Source organism: Anticarsia gemmatalis, chromosome 28 (genome assembly GCF_050436995.1).
Source record: "Anticarsia gemmatalis isolate Benzon Research Colony breed Stoneville strain chromosome 28, ilAntGemm2 primary, whole genome shotgun sequence".
NCBI classification, from domain to species: Eukaryota; Metazoa; Arthropoda; class Insecta; order Lepidoptera; family Erebidae; genus Anticarsia; species Anticarsia gemmatalis.
Genome location: NC_134772.1, coordinates 289,808 through 310,748, shown reverse-complemented (window position 1 = coordinate 310,748; position 20,941 = coordinate 289,808). Strand labels below are relative to the sequence as shown.

The 20,941-nt window shown below is 33.9% G+C and overlaps 2 long non-coding RNA genes across 2 annotated transcripts in view; one reads left to right on the top strand and one right to left on the bottom strand.

Annotated features, from left to right (window-relative positions):
* LOC142984934 (uncharacterized) overlaps positions 1–20,941 on the bottom strand; it is a 273,228-nt gene that overhangs the window by 75,870 nt on the left and 176,417 nt on the right. The window lies entirely within an intron of this gene.
* The window catches only part of LOC142984899 (uncharacterized), a 68,212-nt gene continuing 60,193 nt past the window's right edge, over positions 12,923–20,941 (top strand). The window contains exon 1 of the long non-coding RNA XR_012960169.1: positions 12,923–13,104. This is a non-coding gene — a long non-coding RNA (uncharacterized LOC142984899). The remainder of the gene's footprint in view (positions 13,105–20,941) is intronic.

Sequence of the window (20,941 nt, the reverse complement as noted above, 5' to 3'; positions counted from 1 at the left end):
TTCCTGAGATTAGCGCGTTTAAACAAACAAACAAACAAACTCTTCAGCTTTATAATATTATAGTATATAGTATATAGTATAGATCTATACATGTAGTCAAATCCAAATCATTTGTTGCTTAAAAGTCATATATTAGGTCGGGGAAAAAGTCTTTACGCATTATAGTATGCATGAACTTGTAATAAAATCTCTTTGGCTTCAAGAATCACAAATGAGTACACAGTTCATTAGTCATTATGTTTCTTTCAGAGAGCTCGTGAGGTACCCAAATATCGAGCTTTTTTTGTGTAGAGAATTTTTTTATTACAACTTCATACATACTTTAATCGAAAAGACTTTTCCCCGACCTAATATACAAAAGGATATTATATTAGGGTAGTGACAAAGGTAACCTTTTTCAGGCATTGCAATTTTTACTACGTCTTAATAGCTTCTATATATTATATGCACATTATATACACAAAGGAAAAGGTTTTTTTAAAAGGAAGGCCTTGCCCAGCTGTGGGACACACTAAATAATGGTTAACAGTCAACCTAGTGTCAGAGTGGTTCAAACCTTTAACATAGCTTAAAGACTGTTATCTTAATTGACAACAATCTATTTTCTACGTGCCCTCCGAAGCACGGAGACGCTAAGCTTAAATACCACTATACCGCCACCAATCTATTTACAGTCCGCGTTAAGTTTTCTTGACTTACAAATCGCGTGGAGTTTTATTTTCGTTTAAAAATGAATAAGTACACATTTATTCCCCTTGTCTTAAGGTTCATTTTAAAACCTAAGGTTAGTATTAAAATGATTGATCCCGCAAATTACTTTAAGGTCCCAAATAATTTAGGGTTTTGTTCTTTTATTTTGGAAATACAGTAGCTGATCATTTTATTGCCATTTATAATGATGATAACCTTGACCGCATATAATTATTGAAAGGAGATTTAAAGATACTAATACATTTATTTCAAAAACTGTTAGTCACAAATACTTTTCTTTTCAGTATTTTTTAATGATGATGATAAATGTTAAATGTTATTAAAAAATATAATTTGAAAGATGAAGACTAAAATCAAATATTTTCTTATTTCTGTAAAGATAAAAAGAATAATTCGTTCTTTTTTATTATTATTAGAATGTAGTAAAAGACTGTTAATAGAAAATCACAGCTGATCAGAGAATTTGGCATCTGCCTACCTCTATAGGAGAAAAGCGTAACGTTACGTATAAAGTATTTCTTTTTATTGCGACAATAGTTAACTATTCATACTTTTTGCAAAACACTCTATGACAATATCATACATTTTATTTACCCAACTTATTAAAAATTTTCTACAATTCAATAAAGCTAAAACTCATCCCCATTACTGCAATATAAAAAGCATAAGTCGGTCATGCATTGCGAGTGGTACACCAAGGACACACACAAAGGCCCGAGCGTCGCTCCCTGCGCGAGACCCAACAAAAAAAACCAAATAAACTCAACTCGCTTCTCTTATCAATTATTTTTCAACCAGTTTAAGGTCTACTAAGTAAAATACATTATATACACGCAATTTTAAGCTTTAGTACTGTGTGTTAAGGGTGGTTATTGAGAGGTGTATGCTGTCAAAAGCTTGGGTTCGTACAGAATGGGGTGTTGTAAAAATTGTTGTTGCTACGTCGTTTTGTTTAAGATTTACTTGCTTATAGTCAGTTGCAGTGGTAAGTGATCTTTGGCGAGGAATGTAAAAAGATGGGTAGTCTATAAGTCAGGAATTACTAAATTGACGGATGGGTACGACGAGCGGCGGTCCGTGCGGTGCGTTGGGTAAATCAGTTTTTGTCGTTAATATTACTTTATAGGGTGGTGGGTAGGTAGGGTTGAAATCCTAGACGTTTTTTTTTGTATTTGATCTACTATATCCTTTCTCGTATTGCAATAGCAGTACAAGATTTTTTTCGTTCCACTGGGGTTACATATAGTGTGATAGTTTTTTGAAACATTATTACTTAAAAATGAATAATTTTTCGAGTTTGTAAGTTCTTATTTAACGTATATTATCAAAACGAAAATCAGAATGTTTGTTACTCAATCGAGCTAAAACAACAGATTTTGATGAAATCGGGTCAAACACATAGGATTCTTTTTATCTTCTGACTTTCTTTCAAGTGAACGAAGTCGCACGTTGAGGCTAGTGTAACTAGTCATATACTGGATCATACATATATACGTCCTGGGAATCGAACCCACGACACCTCAAACACTACACAACTGACTGTCATTTTAAAACTATTTTACAAGGCTCATATTTGTATCAAATAACAATCGAACCCACGACCTTCTCAATGTCCAACGACAAAGAATTTTTATGTCCTATAATAATTCATTGAACTTGATATATATTTAATAATAAATATATTATAATGCACACGCTGACAGCCATATTGTTTGGCTCTTTGACAAATATTCTAACTGCTATAACTTCTTTATATAGAAGATACTAGTTTAAACCCACTGCTCTGTTCGCCGTAAAGCTTATGTTCTTCTCCAGATCATAATCTATGATCCAGCTAAATTTCATCAAAATTGGTGCAGCCGTTTTGGCGTGAAAGTATAACAAAAAAAATACACTTTTGTTATTATATTGTGTCTATAAACGATACATGTAATGCAAATTGAACAATAGTTTGACAGTAGTAGTACTCGTAACCGACGGTCCTGTATGACAACATGTATGTATGTGAATGAGGCAAGGGAAGTTTGTAAGGATCGTACCATGTGGTGTACTCTGATCTCTGCCGATCCCTATGAGACGAAGCTATGATTTTATGTATGTATGATTGATAGTTTAGACTTCAATATTGTGATTATTTACCAATTTACCATACATATTTCCGGGTCGGGCAAAATGCTATTGGTCTATTCTAGTTTTTAGGAGAATATTTTTCAATAGTAGCATAAAGTTTGGTTACATGTCCGGTATATGACAATAGGCTCGTCCCCTATTACATGGAACTAACATGGTTAATGGCGAAACGTGGGTGTATTTTATACACCTTTTCCTAACTTGTTATTTTTTTCTGACTTAGTCCCGGTGCTAGACAAAACCTCCCTCAATATTTTCCTAACTGTTCATATCTAAGGTATATAGGTCCTAAATACATAATATTCTAATAGGGGTAGGCAGATACCAGAGGACGTCACTTGGCACGATCCTTACAAACTTCCCTTGCTTCATTTACTGATACATAAATCATATTATATCATGTCTAGGTCATTGTTTGTTGTTTTTCGTATGGTTAGTGGTCAACCTAGTGTCAAAGTTGTTCAAGCCGCCCGAGAGGCCTTTGACGTGGCTTAACGACTGTTTATCTTAGTGGACAACAACCGGGACCGACTTTTAACATGCCCTCCGAAGTACGACGCCAAGTTCAAGTACCACTATTCGGTCACCCATCTATGGAGTGACCGCGCCAATGGTTGCTTATCCCACGATCGTTTACCGACCGGTGAGCGCAAGTCTAGGTCATAAAAATAGCACTTCCTATGATCCTACAAAAGCAGAAATACTATAACTCTACTTAATTGAGTTTCTGTTCCCAAGTTCCATGTAATAGGGGGGGCACAGTAGGTAGAAGATAAAACAAAGTACCCCCTCTTTGTACGTTTATCTGTCCCTGATAACCTCATGAACTTGCAGACCATACATATAGTATTATTGTATAATTGTCTGCTTCGCTTTCACGGCTAAATTGCTGTACCTAATTGTATGAAACTTGCTTATAACAGCGTTGAAGGGTTTCTCGGAATTATATGTATCCTACCTATGTGTTAATCCAGATTATTATTTAACTATGTACCAAAGAAAAATTATGAAAGTCGATACAGTAATTTTTGCGGTTAAGGGTATCAAATAAACCATAATACCATTAAAAACTTTCGCATTGAAAATATTACAGTGATTATAGAATTATATGTTACTGCAGTAATGTATAGTAACATATCATCTCTCTCTCATCGTATGGTTAGTGGTCAACCTAGTGTCAAAGTTGTTAAAGCCTGAAGGTCTTTGACGTGGCTTAACGACTGTTATCTTAATTGACAACAACCGGGACCGACTTTTTACGTGCCTTCCGAAGCACGTAGACGCGCATTTCAAATACCACTATGCGGTTACCCATCTATAGAATGACCGCGCCAACTTTTGCTTAACCCACAGATCGTTTACCAAACGGTGAGCGCAACTGGCTATGGACGAACAATCATGAGGTCTCAGGTTTGATGCCTTGTCAGATTCTTTACACAATAGTTTAGTTTAGATTTTGGGTAAAATACGTGGTTTATGATAATCGTCGCGACTCCTTATGTACAGGAAATACTATGTAATTTTAGATTTCTGAGTTTCTTTGGCATTTGTAAGCCATGAAAATTAAGTCTACCGACGGTCTTGTATGACAACATGTATGTATGTATGTGAATGAAGCAAGGGAAGTTTGTAAGGATCGTACCAAGTGGCGTTCTTTGGGCTCTACCTATACCTTTGGAAAAAAGGCGTGATTTAATGTATGTATTTAAAGTGTAGAGTAAAGTTAAGTCTGATAAAATATTCACAAATTGAAAAAATATAGATAGCTTTGCACATCTATACAACAGATAAATGTCGGTATCTGCCATTCCCTATGGAAAAAAGGCGAGATTTTATAAAAGTACGTAAAAGTTAAGTCTTACAATATAGTCATTAATTAAAATAATCTAGATATTTTTGCACATCTATACAACAGATAAATTTCGATATCTGCCATTCCCTATGGAAAAAAGTCATGATTTTATGTATGTACGTAAAAGTTAAGTCTTACAAAATAGTCATTAATTGAAATAATCTAGATATTTTTGCGCATCTATTCTACAGATTAATTTCGTCAAAATTTCCGCGTAGAAATCGATCCACAGCTAGTCTCATTCAAGGCGGGGCTTGTACAAGGAAAACCATTTACAAAGACCTCTTCAAACCTTCAAATTAGAAGGCTTAATAGCTCTAGTTAATTTGGCTGCTTGTATATATGTTAGAAAGAGAGGGAACGTTACATTTGTAAGCTTGTAATGTGTAAGTCTCGTTTGCACTCATGTAATTTTGGAGAAATTCCACCCTCCCCTATTTTACCCAATTAGGGGTTGTTATAACAATGTTTTGGGTGAAGACACTGACTTGAATGACAAATGCAATGACTGTATCATCATTGAATACAAAAGACATTATTTTTTTAAGTATGGAAGGAAACTATTCGTTGAATCTCGATTATATTATCCACATGAAAAGTAACGTCTTACAAATAATAAAATTATTTTTGAAATGGAATCTCAGTAAAAAGTTATGAGATAACAGACGTAAGAAATGTATGACAAAAAGAGAACCTCTATTTTTTTACTTGGTTAATAATTGTAGAGTCATGTTAATTAAAGTATTAAAAATAGTATTGTATATGGCACTATGCATAACTTGTATAATAATTAACCCATTACTGTCCCACTGCTGGGCAAAGGTCTCCTCTCAGAATGAACGAGGAAACCTCAAGTCCACCACGTTGTCCAAGTGGGACTTTGCTAATGTTAAACAACTGTCAGACATGCCATTCATCACGATGTTTTCCTTCACCGTTATAACAAGTGATCATTATTTATAATACACACATCACTTGGAAAATTAACTGATTAATCAAGTGAATCAAAGCCTAGCCTTTCTTCCAACTATGTTGGAGTCAGCTTCCAGTATCACCGGATGCAGCTGAACGTCAAAGATCTTTAAAAATGACAGTCGGGACCCACAATTTACAAAAATTTGAACTCGATATGTATAAGATGGTCACCCAACAACCTCGGCAAGCGTAGCTTAACTTATCGATCAACGCGGCTGATAACTAAGCCACGAGTACCTCCAGATTTTAAAATCTCAATTTAATATTAGTTAAAACATGTAATAGTCGTCCTAAAGGAAACGAACGCAATACGTAAAGATCGATACAGGCATGCGCATTCTACCTTAGACTAGAGCCTTATTCGTGACCTAGGGTTCATACTAGCTGGTGTAATATACCCTGGAGAACCAGTTCTTTTGAGCTCCCAGACTGCAGCATTCAAACCAGATGCAAGGTCTCTGTAAAATGGTTTGGAAGTTCCAACCAGTGGAGTCTGAGCTGTGTTTGTGTGTTGTTTAAAGGTAGATGAAGGTTTTCGTAGCTGGTGGGTCGTAGGGTAGTTGGCCAGTGTTATATGGTCTCCCGGGAAGATGGGAAGGTTTTGATAGTGATTGTGGCAATGTCTGTTTGTCTGTTGAAGGATATTTGTTAAGGAGATTTTAGTTGTAAGAATTCAAGTGGTGTTTTTTGGCTTCTGCTTTCTCCTATGGGAAAAAGGCGTGATATTATATGTATGTATTAATTTAATGGCGTTATAAAATTTTGAATTGTTATTGAAAATATTAAGACGCAATTTGAAGCAATGTTTCTGTCATTTTAAGATTGGAACCTAGGACTTTAGGTAGGTACCACTTATAATAATAGTTTCTTCCCAGGATTCGAATACGAAACTCAATTATACTGACACATAGGTAAATATTTCCGAAAGGAAAGTAGAATTCGATTGCCTTCCAGGGGTTCGAACTGCAGACTTAGTGACACTAACACGTAGGCAAATATTGTAACCGGGAGTTAAATCCAATACCTCTACATACATATATAATAATCAAAGATTGCCCCAGGAATCCACCAGGAAACCGAATAACACTTTTTTAAACTAACTTTCCTAGCTTCGAAATTGTACCCAAGGCACTTCTATTTAAACGAAAAATTTTGGCATGACATAAAATAATTTGATTTGACTAACATTCCCTAACTAAGCATCAAACTCGATTCTTCATCACAATCATAATTCCTACATTTAAACCACAAAACATTTACCATATTAATTACTCAATCACATCAAAACTACTAAACACATTTCAATAAAAATTTAAACACAGATACATTACAACCTTAATTAACACATAGGACACATTTTTACATATAAAACACTACACTTAAACAAATTCCTTAACATAACAAAAATACACAATAAATATTGCATTGTAAGTGAAACCATAAGACATGCTAGTCTAGCCACAGTGTAGTAAAACAGAGTGCCAACCATGACCTGCTCACTGCGTTCAGTATTGCGATACTGTGGCATCACACACACAGACAAACGGTAAAGACTCTATTGATAATATAACGAACGAGGTATATGACATTGTAAAATAAAAAATAAAAATTAAATTTAAACAATTAATATCCCACTGCTGGGAGAGGGTCTCCTCCCGTAATGAGGGAGGGGTTAGGCCTTGAGTCCACCACGCTGGCCAAGTGCAGGTTGGGGACTTTGCATGCCCTCAATAAATGTTTTAAACAAATTTTAGGCATGCAAGGTTTCCTCACGATGTTTTCCTTCACCGTTAGAGCATGTGATAATTATTTCTAATACACACATAGCTTCGAAAAGTCATTGGTGTGTTGCCTCGGGTTCGATCCTGCGACCACTTGCGTGGGAGGTGTCGACTTATACCACTCGGCTATCACTGCTCTATAATATTGTAAATGCTATATATATGACATTGTAAGAAAGAATAATTTAAAAACTGCATATTTCCTGCAAAGGTAAAAAGTGTGTCCAGGAGTTTGTTGGCAGCTCTTCTCATTGGCTCTTCCGAACTGGCGGTAAATTCACTCTTTGTATCATTGACTATCATAAGTGTCAGCATTTGACGTATACGAATAAATGATTTGATTTTGTTTTTGAAAGGTAAGTAAATATAATTGGACAAATATATAAATATCATTGGACAACTCATTCGGTCATTTGATTACAAACTAAGCAGAGCTTGTACTGATAAACATACTTATATACTTTTAAATACATACTTATATAGATACATTAACAAGCTCAGAACAGATACTCGTGCTCATCACACAAATATTAGTCCCGGGTGTGATTGTAACTACACGCGGCGCTACGGTTATTGCGGCGAGGTGACCACGTTAACCACTGCGACATACGTGCAGCTACACTGCTTCTATCGTGCAAAGACAACTCCCTTACGAAGAATTGCTCTTGTGTCGCGGGGACTTTTACAAACAACTGACACAAAGAACAACTAGACCCGAAACAATCATTTGTGGGAAATCGCGTGGGAATCGAACCAACGACCTCCCGACCGACGGCGTGGCGACCTTAACCACTGCGCCACGGAGGTATTTAAAAGATAATAAATGTTACACGGAAGTCTCTAGTTCGAATCCCAGATTAAAAATAATGCTTTTGAGACATCTGCAATATTAATTACTATATTTAAGCAAAATTACACAAAACCTTAATTAATTATTTTGCACCAAAACCTTTCAAATTAATCACCCTATGCATAGAGAAAACTTCATGAAAATCTGCTCAGTAGTTTCTGAGATAATCGCGTTCAAACAGACGGACAGTGGAGTTAGCTTTATCATATGCACTGATTTATGACGGTCAGTAATAGGATAATCTGTTGTTAAAGGGGTGTAAATTAGTATTATATAAAGTAAACCAAGGACATTATGTATTATATGATTTATAGCAAAATTTTATATGTTTTGATGTTATTAATGATACGTATTTGCGTACAAACTTTCATCCCCTAAATACAATATTTTGAAAGTGACATTTAAATAAGCATTTATAGTATTATTCAAACGCTAGCAAAATGCTTACACTATTTACATAATATGTAAAAAAAAAACAAAAAAAACTCCTTTTAAAAATTGATTTTTGAAATAGAGTAGAGTAAATTTTAACCCAGATTTTTAACTATAACATCGGTTCAGTGGTTCAGTAAAATAAGCGTAGCAAATAAACTAATTGTCACATTTGTAATAAAGGATGTGGATTCAAAATAATAACGTCTATAAAGTCTAAGCAGCATTATAATAATATACGATTAGAAAAGGTCCCAGCTTTCATTTCTGACTACAATTTGACATTCACTTGGAAAAATCTTGACCAATTCTGTTCTCGATTCCGACGGGAGTTAGCTGGTTGTCTTTATGCCAAAAAACTGCTCGACTGATTTTGATTCAAATTCCGGATGAGGCCAAAAAGTCTTATCTAAGTTTACTGTTAAACATTCTTAGAGATTGCTCGAAGTTAGGAAGTTGAGGATGTAGACCTCCGTGCCTCGGAGAGCACGTAAAGCCGTCGGTCCTGTGCCTGACCTCTCACTGGTCGTGTCGGTTATCCGTCTCACCGGGTTATGAGAGTAAAGGAATAGAGAGTGTACCTGTGTATTGTACACACACTTGGACACTACAAACCAAGTCCTGCACAGTTGACTCGTTTCAATGAAACTGGCCACCGTAGCCGAAATCAGCCAGGACGACATTAGAAAAAACGGGCATGCTACTACTAATCCTCGGTTCCTGAGTACATTTAACAGTAGTTTATCTATTCAATAGCGTTTAAACTCATATAAAAAAAACGTTATTGAATAGATAAACTACCGCTAAATGTACCTCAGAAACCGGGTATAAGACTATAGTTGTAATATAATTTGTCTATGACTAATCTAACAATAGTCTATTACATTAATTGTCTGTCTGAAGGTCTATTTATAGCACGCGTTACTGAACTAGTCGCGTAAGAATATGACGTTTTGATGACACATACTGTCATTAATGTACTAGTACTATGGTCCATATGAATTTCAGTCTCGACCGCGTGAAAAGATTTTCCGAACTATAGTATATACATAAATTCACGCTTTTTTTCCATATTTTTGCGAATAAAAAACGTCACTTGGTACGATCCTTACAAACTTCCCTAGCTTCATTCCCATACATACATTTTCTTTAGATCTTTTTGCAAGACATCACCGATGTGATATTCTTTGGTGTTTGTCCCAATGGGAACAATACATGGTTTTATGTATGTACATGTGTGTGTATCATTGATATGAAAAATATAAGTAAAGCAGTTTTCATTATGTGTCTATCTCTGTGTTTTAAATTTCTTCAAAATTCGTTACATAATTTAGGTATAATTTAATAACAAATGTAAAATATTTCGTTTAAAATTTATTTAGATTTATTTTGGCCTATATTTGCCTACAGTGGCCAGTTTTATAGAAACCAGCTAACTGACCAAGACTTTGTTTGTAGTGTCCAAGTGTGTGCACAATACACAGGTACACTCTCTATTCCTTCACTCTCATAACCCGGTGGGACGGATAACCGACACGACCAGTGAGAGGTCAGACACAGGACCGACGGCTTTTCATGCTCTTCGGTATATTAATAACTAGCTGACCCGCGCAACTTCGCTTGCGTCACATAAGAGAGAATGGGTCAAAATTGTCCCCGTTTTTGCAACATTTTTCACCCGTACTCTGCTCCTATTGGTAGTAGCGTGATGATATATAGCCTATAACCTTCCTCGATAAATGAATTATCTAACACTGAAAAAAATTTTCATATCGGACCAGTAGTTCCTGAGATTAGCGCGTTCAAACAAACAAACAATCAAACAATCAAACAATCAAACAATCAAACAATCAAACAATCAAACAATCAAACAATCAAACAATCAAACAATCAAACAATCAAACAATCAAACAATCAAACAATCAAACAATCAAACAATCAAACAATCAAACAATCAAACAATCAAACAATCAAACAATCAAACAATCAAACAATCAAACAATCAAACAATCAAACAATCAAACAATCAAACAATCAAACAATCAAACAATCAAACAATCAAACAATCAAACAAACAAACAAACAAACAAACAAACAAACAAACAAACTCTTCAGCTTTATAATATTAGTATAGATAATTTGATGACACTATCAGTGACTCTGTATCAGTCGCTGTATACGATCAGTGTGTTAAGTAACTAGTACATTACATAGATGTAGGTGCAGTGTTTGAGCTGAGCGTCTCCGTGCCTTGGAGGGCACGTTTGAATATAATTAAACTAGCAGCTGCCCGCAGTTTTGTCCGCACAGACTTTAGTTTCTCATTTTTTCAATTTTTTTATTGTTGCTGCACTTCTATAAGTCATAGTGTGATGTTATATTGTCTATAGCCTTCCTCTATACATGGACTTTCAACACTTACATATTTTATTTAATAGTTTCCTAACCATTAGAGACTTAACATTCCTTCAAGAGCTGTGTTAAACAACTGTCAGACATGTCATTCATCACGATGTTTTCCTTCACCGTTATAACAAGTGATCATTATTTATAGTACACACATCACTTGGAAAAGTCATTGGTTAGGGCTAGACCCTAGTTAGACCCTAGATTACTTGCGTGGGAGACGACTGCTTGTACCACTTGGTAGAACTTTATGAAGCATGAAGACTTTAAAATGGAAATTGAAATTTTCAAAATCGTTATTCAGCCTGTCATAAAATTAAATTTACTATTTCATGTAATAAGATTTAGTGATAGTAAAATTAAATATAAAACTCTGACATTTAATTATGTTAAATGACACATAGAGAATATATTTCAGTAGAATATTAAAACTTTAATGCGTTTTAAATAATAGTAAAAGTTATTTAAATATACTTATATTATTATAGGCGTGTTATTATGTATGTATATAATAAAAGTGAAGAAAATGTTTTGAACATGCTAATGTTAGGGTCTCCTGAACCGATTTGGAAAATTATTTTACCTAAAGACAGACAAAAAATTGTGTTTTGTGACTACAGCTTACACAAAATTATTACTTTTTATTTTATTCACATATCGTGGTGAGAAAGATAGCTTTTCTTAAATAGAAGTCTAGAATTTCCTACCATGTATGGTGTATTAGGCTAAATCTTATGCCATTTATATTTGCAATTATCTAAATTGATTAAGTTGTAATAATCCAATCATTTATTAACTTATATAAAATACAGACACTTAAGATAGTATATACATTATACACTGTATGTATCGTCAGTTCAGAACATATACTCACTAATTACCACTCACTAATACCTAACTATATAATAAAAGAGCAAATTGTAGCGCAAAGGGTTTTTTTAGTGTGAATATATTAAATATCTAACTATATGTGTTATAATGCACTTTCTTTATGTTATCATGCCTTGTGTCCACAGCGGTAGGCAGAGATTAACACTACTTGTTTTAATTCACATACATTCCTACACAAACTTTCTATCAAGTAAAATTGAATTTCACTCTATTATAACCTTAAAAATTTACTTCACCACCTAAACTCTAACTGAATTTAATTCACCACCATAATTTTCCAAAAAAAAACTTATTTTCTTTTATTCAAACGTACAAATTTACAAATTTCTAATCGCAATATTTTTTGACAAACGAAAATCTATCAACATAATTTTCAAGTGCTTAATTAAGTGCGTCCAGCCTATCCATTTTAAATGGTAAGTCCTTTTCACTAAAATTGACTATATGATTTCCCAAAAAAAAACTTTTCCTTTTCTTCATCAATCGTACAATTTTTACGTACGAAAATCTATCAACGTAATTTTCAAGTTCGCAAGTAACTGCGTTTTATCCATTTTAAACGGTAAGTTCTTTTCACTCAAATTCACTACATAATAACCAAAAAAAGTTTTCCTTTTTTTCATCAAACATACAAATTTACAAAATTTTAACCACAATTTTTATTCCAACCAACAATTTTTTACGTAATCTTCAAGTACGCAAGCGTTCAGCCTATCCCTTTAGTGTAAAGTCGTGATACAAAACTGTCCCCCATCGGCTGTTGCTATGTCAAATGCAAGTTGCATCGTTATGCCTTTCGCCAGTGAATAAATGCACACACACTGCCTCTGTGTGCGTGGACATTGTGTGTGTGCGCCCGCCCTGCGCTCACAGCCCTCAGTAGTCCCACTTGCATCGAACTGCACCGTCGTATCGCGCGGTTTATTACAAAAAATCACATTTAAATACACAAAAATGACTTATTTTTCACATTACAGTGGTATTTTTTAACATTTATTTGTAATAATGAAAGGTTAAGGATTACAGTTTATGTTTTAAGCCGTTTTCTTTGTTAATGCAAGCCGGAGTGGAGTGAGGTAAGTCGGCTTTCTATTCTACCAATATTTAATAGCAACATTTCTCTTTTGTATATTATATGTTTTGAACAATTTTCTTTCTGTATTCAGTAGATACGCTCGCGATTTGATTTGTGTCGTATTTTTTTTAACTGGCAATTATTATTGATTTTTTTCATTTTTTTTGTATATTTGCTTTGATATAAGTGTGTATTATATTTCGTCTTATTAATGTGTAAAAGACGTAATAAGTTTATAAATCGATAATCAGACGCGCAAGTCAAGTAACAAGAGTTTCAAAATGTCGATTTTTTTCAAAAATGTCTCAGAAATTTTACTTTTGAGGTTAGCAGATGTAAAATATGGATATATTTTGTCGGATTTAAGTGTAATTGTGTGATATTTATATATATTACGTCATAAAATTGGACGCAGAAGGCGCCATGTTTAAAACGAATTGCCCCCTCCCCTTTTCGTCCGAACAAAGACGCCTCAATATTTCATCGAAAATCTTCAAGTTTTTCTTCAAAATGGACTCAAAATATACATTTTATGAACATAATAAGTGATTCTGTTACCATTTCAATAGTTTTTAAGGTGTATTTTTGGAAAATTTTCGGTGGATCTTTCGACATTCTGCGCAGATTAAAAAATGGGCGTCGACTCCTGTTATATGGATTTTCTTGGCTTCGTACGAATGGGAGGTTACCTCGGACGGCTTATTTCAAGAAAATTATCGAAAATCAAGCAATTTGGATGAAAATATAGGACGATTTGTGTTAAATATGATCAAAATTTTAAAATTTTGATGGTAGAGTCATTGTTTTCTAAAGTGATCGAAGTAACAGGCTCATTTCAAGAAAATAAAAGAAAATTAAGCTAAATGGATCAAAATATAACAATTTGTGAGAAATATGAACCAAATTTTTTTTGGTAGAGTCATTGTTTAACATAGTGACTATAGAACTATATGCTTTACTATAAAGGAATAATAGTATAAAGTATATTTAAGGTTATGAAAACCTCATGGCTCACAGGTCGGTAAAAGATCAGTGTGTTAAGTGACTGGTACATTACATAGATGTAGGTGCAGTGTTTGAGCTGAGCGTCTCCGTGATACAAGTCACGCTTGTTGTTTAACATAACATAATTTGCTACCCTAAAATTGGGGTAGAGTCGCAATATCTATAATAAATTTACTGTCCCACTGCTGGGCAAAGGCCTCCTCCTTTAATAAGGGAGGGGCTAGGCCTTGAGTCCACCACACTGACCAAGTACGGGTTGGGGACTTTGCATACCGTCAAGAACTGGTTTAATAAAGAACTTTCAGAAAATGTTGCATAACGATATTTTTCTTCACCGTTGGAACCGTGATCATTATTTCTAATACACACATCACTTGGAAAAGTCATAGGTCTTGCCTTAAATCCAGGCATGCAGGACCTAATAAATGAAAGTTTTGGCTCATTGTCGCAACACACACACACATAATAACGAAATGAATGACATAAAATACTAAAGGAAATTTACTGTAAGATAAGTCAATGCTATGTCTTTAAACTGACTAGACTCTTATTAATATAATTAAAGACATTTTAGTGAGCTAATGGTAGTAGATAGAAATGTATATGTATTTTCAATTTAGTAGCCCTACACCAAAAATAAAGATAGCTAAAATATGTTTAAAAAAAGGCTGATTAAGCGAATGAGAAGGATTTCGTAAAAAATGCAGTTAAAAAGAAAAAAGTTGAATCTTTACATTACTGGTATTGAATTCACAGCATAATAAAATCTCTACTTTTGGAGTAAAGGTATAAATAATTAGGACTCTACTTTTAGGGTAAGGGTTAAATTAATCTTGGCAAAATTAGCTTACTTGGCTGATATTTAACTAACTAGCAAAGTTAAGACTTTTAGATCATTAGGGGTTGTGGTGAATAATAATTAATGTAGGCAAAATTACCTTAATTATCAATAGTTCACGACTTATCGTTAATTAAACTACGCGGCGGATTCTAAGACAATAAATTAATTGATCAACGATTTCAGCAGTAGTATTATATCATATTGTTTGATCATTACCAAGTCTATCGGAATGTTAATATAACTTATATTATCCATGTAAGCAGAGAGCAAAGAACGCCACTTGCTACCCCTACAATATAGTTTTACTTTCATTACAATTTAAGGTTATTTCTCATTTTATCCTTAAACAGTAAAATTCTGGAAAATAAGTAAAATGAAATGAGTAAACGATAAAGATGTCAATGGATTCAGTCATATTTCTTCGTAGAAATAAATACATATTCTATGTATTACTTAAGGAAAATAAGCCGTTTTGGTTATTCATACCTTTAGGCGGCTTTAAAGACTTATACCTTCGTACCTACATAACATCGCCTGATATAAAAGGAGTACGAAAAACACCTACGTTTCGCCGTTAACAATGTTAGTCCTATGTAAAAGGAGGTGAGTCTTCTGTCATATATCGGGCAGGTTTACAAACTCCAGAATACTATTGAGAACAATCAATATAATAATACTAGCTGACCCGCGCAACTTCGCTTTCGTCACATAAGAGAGAATGGGTCATAATTTTCCAAGTTTTTGTAACATTTTGTACTGGTACTCAGCTCCTATTTGTCGTAGCGTGATGATATATAGCCTATAGTCTTCCTCGATAAATGGGCTATCTAACACTGAAATAATTTTTCAAATCGGACCAGTAGTTTCTGAGATTAGCGCGTTCAAACAAACAAACAAACTCTTCAGCTTTATAACATTAGTAAAGATTAGTAAAGATTATAAAAACTCTTCCGTTACTGAGTGACTGACTGATGAACAACGCACAGCCGAAACTACAGAACGTAGATACTTGACATTTGCTATTAATATTCCTTAGGAAGTGTAGAGGATTTTTGGAAATTCTCCCCCTTTTATATGAAAGATCAGCAGTAAAAAAAGTTGTGAAAACGATCTTAAGTCCACTAAGACGAAGTCGCGGGCGGCAGCTAGTGTAATCTTAATTAGAAAAAGACCAGCACTTTGTCTGACCAGGGAATCAAACCTGAAACCTTGTAGTTAGCAAATCGTATGTAATGCACTACCGACCGCGCCACTGAAGTTATCAAGTCAGAGCGAAACTATGAATAGGAAAAAGAATACATAGAGTGGAAAGATGTCTGTAGAAAGATGCTGGGGAAAAACCTGATTTTCTTGAACAAGGCCATCCCACGCTGCCCACCCTGGTCAAAGGGCATAAACATCACTTATCAGTTATTTATCAGTTATTTATAACTGCCTGATAACGTATCATTGTGCATTGACTTGGTCGTTACGACCTTTTGTGATGCTACGGTTAACTGCAACTTTGACAAATGTAGTATTTGAATTAATAAACTAACAATAGGGCAACAATTTTAATAATTAGATATAAGAATTTTCTAATTTGAAAGACCCTTAATTAGTAAATAAGTATCAGTCTAGCCTTTCTTCCAACTAAGTCGTAAGTTGTCAGCTTCCAGTCTCACCGGATGCAGCTGAATACCAGTGTTTTACTTGAAGCGATCTGTCTATCTGATCTCCACAATTTTAAATGAGTAAATCTTGAATGAAAATTAAATATGATGACTATTATGTACCGTCAGTTCAGAAGATAGAGTCAGTGAAAAAAATGACTAAGCACTCTAACTCTTACCCCACTCTTCTTATTATTACTATTATTTTTCTTAATTGCCGAGTATTTTTTTGTATAATTACTTGCAGTTTGAGGGAGGTATTTGCCTAACAGTGGGACGGTAAAAATTAAAAACATAGAATTTGTGATAAGTGTATATAGTGTGACAAGTTCCTACCTTTTGCGACCGATTTAAGTCCCAAAAATATTATATCAAGATTTTGTTAAAATGTCTAATAACACTAGTTTAAAGTCTAATGGAAGCTCTCTTAGAAAACGTAACTTGAAATTTTTTTGGTAATTTTATTTAATAAGTATTCTTATTTGATTTAGATGGATAAAATGATTGCATACAAATATTTCCAATAAATCTTTTGTTATAATTCTCTCTTCCTGTCAAAATATTTATTTATTCGTAATCCTAGAGTTAAAATCAAATGAAATATTTTCTTAATAAAAAAAAACTTGGATTTTTTTGAGATTTCAAGTCCCATATTTTAAAGCCCTACTATAAAACAAATTTTCACCAATCGCTAAAACAACGCAATTTTTCCCCGAAAAATTCCTTCTACGTAAAATTTTAACATCAAACTTTACAAAACTATAAAAAGCTCAGGTAGCCGTCCCTATTACTATTGGTCGTGTGTTCTATGACTATATAGACTGGGACCAATCGCGTAAGGCATAGACCTGACCTGCCACAAGGCCCTATGAGTGGGGAATAGACCAAGTGATTTATTTACTTATTTAAGTAGGATTTTTTAACAGGTCGTCGTAATTTTTTTTGGTAAATATTCAGCTGCATCCGGTGAGATTGGAAGCCGACTCTAATAAGTTGGAAGAAAGACCAGAGAAAATATGATTTTTTGGTGTTAGTTTGACTATTACAATAAAATTCAATAAAAGCTTTGCGTTAAGATGAAAAACAAAACCGTTTTTAGAAATAAATACTTATGATAAAAATATTTTTTGTGTTTAAACTTTGCCACTAGCAAAGTTTTGTCAGCTACCAATTTAAAAGCTTTGATTCATAGTGAAAAAACCATACTCTATATTTTTTTGCACGTTTACAAGTAGCAACGACTTTTTCAAAGCTAAAAAAACCTGTACTACTTATACCCTAAACGTAATTAAAAAGTAGAGAAAAAATATTTTTTGCAGAATTGCAAACTTATTTTGGCAAAATCGCAAAGGGTTTTAACCATACTTACTATTCAACAACTATCAAAACTTAATTAAGGGCACATTGCAACTAAAATTTAAAATGTTATGGACCACCTTTTAAACCATACACCACAAAAAACATTTACAAGAACAAAAATAGAAAAAAAAACGATGCACCAAATAGATGCACATCCTATTTCAATGCACCAATCAAAATCATGCAACAAAAACTCAATGTAAAAAACTAGCCCCACTCCTAGAAACGAAAAATCATTTAAAATAGATAAATAAACAAAAAAAATTTCGTCCACTCCCTCCAAAAGCCCTTGATGTCCACATTGCGTCATTGTAATAAAAATCGGACCAATGAGGCGCAAGCTAGCCTGGTCTATGATGCATTGACTTTGAATCGACCAATAGGAGAGCGGCACGGGAAGTACTATTGTTGATTTTTGGCCCTTTATGGCCTTGCGCTGGCGAACGATTAGGACATTTCGTGGAATACTTCTTGGGTGTTTTTTTGTTTTTTGAGTTGTGTTAGATGTCAGGTAGTTTTGTTATGTATTTAGTAAGATAATTTATATACATTGATTATATTCAATTTGAAAGTTCATAGTTCCAAAACAAATTATAACAGTAACATTCTTGAATTAACAATATCATTCTCGTATTTAACCATTTATTCTATGTTACACAGAAAAAAAAATAATAAAGAATCAGTAATTTTTTTTTGCTACAAAGGGCTACAACTCAGTTTACGCTGTGCTAGGCACGGCACTGATTTTCAGCTGCCACTAACAATACCTTTTTATAGTCATAAAATACATTGGGAAAAAAGGCTCTTAATAAGTTACTTAATTAAAATTTTATTACAAACAGAAGATGCTAAAATAAAATAACATAAAGGGGAGAGAATATAACAAACACTTGAACTGACTTTGCATTACTACAAAGAATAACTAAAATACAGTAATTTATCTCTCTCTCTCTACTTCTATTCCTAAAAATATCTATTTACTAAAGAAAAGTTCTTTCTACATAATAAAAAGTACGAAAATTTCATACAACAAAAAACTAAAAAGCCTAAAATATGACTAAAATCTCGAAAAAAAAAAAAAAACTTCACAAAATAGCTTAAAAAAGCCAAAAATGCGTTAAAATGAGCCTAAAATCTCTTATTAAAATCTCGTTGCACACGCATTATTGCAGCACACTCAAGGCTGTGTTTCGTAACTGGGTGTGGTCATACGTCAGTACTCTTGCGTTTTTACTATACTGTCTGTTGGTGACATTTTAAGTGGTAATGTGGTATGAATGGAGCTAAGGAAATGTCAGGTTTGAGACCCGGGTCCGGTATTTTTTTTTTTAATTTTCCTGGCTTTTGTGTAAAAAAACCGGGAGAAAATTATAGATAGCTTGGAAAAACTTGCACTGCTGAAAAAGACACGCCAAAATTAAACTTATTTATATGGTATGAGGAGCTCGTGGCTTAGTTAACAACAGCCGCGCGGATCGATCTTTGAGGTTAAGCTATGCTTGCCGAGGTTGATTTGTGGATGGGTGACCATCTTATACATATCGGGTTCCTCCGTGTTTCGGAAGGCACGTTAAATTGTGGGACCCGGCTGTCATTTTCGAAGATCTTTGACAGTCGTTAACAGCAGTCAGAAGCTTGAAAAGTCTGACAACCAGTCTTACCGAAAGGTATCGTGTTATCCCAGGTAACTGGGTTGTGGAGGTCAGATAGGCAGTCGCTCCATGTAAAACACTGGTATTCAGCTGCAACCGGTAAGACTGGAAGCCGACTCCAACATAGCTTGGAAGAAAGGCTAAGCTGATATATATATATATGGTCAAATTAAGTAAAGTTTAATGAACCGATTTTAGTAAAATGTCACATGGGAACGAAATACAACACGGGGCTAACTAGGTTATAATATTTTTCAAAAATCAACCCTTATGCAAATGAACTAGGGTATGAAAGCTAAAGTCAGCTAGTCCTTGAGGTAATATATTAGGTCGGGGAAAAAGTCTTTTCGCATTATAGTATGTATGAACTTGTAATAAAATATCTTTGGCTTCAAGAATCACAAATGAGTACACGGTTCATTAGGTTTCTTTCAGTGAACTCGTGAGGTACCCAAATATCGCGCTTTTTTGTGTAGAGAAAAGATTTTATTACAAGTTCGTACATACTATAATGCGAAAAGGCTTTTTCCCTGACCATATACATTAAGTTATAGGTCACGGACAATGTCTAGGATAGAGCATAGTAAAGGAGAAAAATCAAGAAGATTCATAAATTTTGTAGGTATTTAGTTATTAATTTAAAGGGATAAAGGGCCTATAGCATAAATGTATAGTATGAAAGTGTATGAAACAAAGCAAGTTTATAGGGATCGTAGCAAGTAATGTTCTTTGCTCTCTGCTTACACCTATGGAAATATAACGTGATTTTATAAATAAAATGAGCAAAAGAAAAAAAATACTTTTGAAACAAATATGCACTCTATGTTAGACGCCACAACTTCGACTATCTCTTCACTAAATTTCACAAAAATCGGTTAAGAAGTTTAGCTGTAAAAGCTAGAGACAAATAGACATGAAAACAAAGCGTGATCTTATGTATGTATGTAATTCTATGAGTCGTATCTATTTACATATAATGTAAAATTATGTAATACCTTATATGAATCATTGCTTGTTACTTGAATTAATAAGTATTAGTAATAATAATAAAACCATGAGAATATATCGATGTCTTATGCTCTATAAAACATACATACATATTTTCACGCCTTTTTCTCATAAGGGTACGCAGATACCAAAGAACGCGGCTTGGAAAAATCCTTACATACTTCCCTTATCTCATTCACATCCATACATCTTATATTACATGGATTCTTTAAAACAAAATCTTATATAAACATTTTGAAAATAACTTTTGGGAGGGGATGCCCTAGAAAGACATACACAGATCATATCGGCGATGTCTTGCAAAAAGGTCAGGTGTTTGTA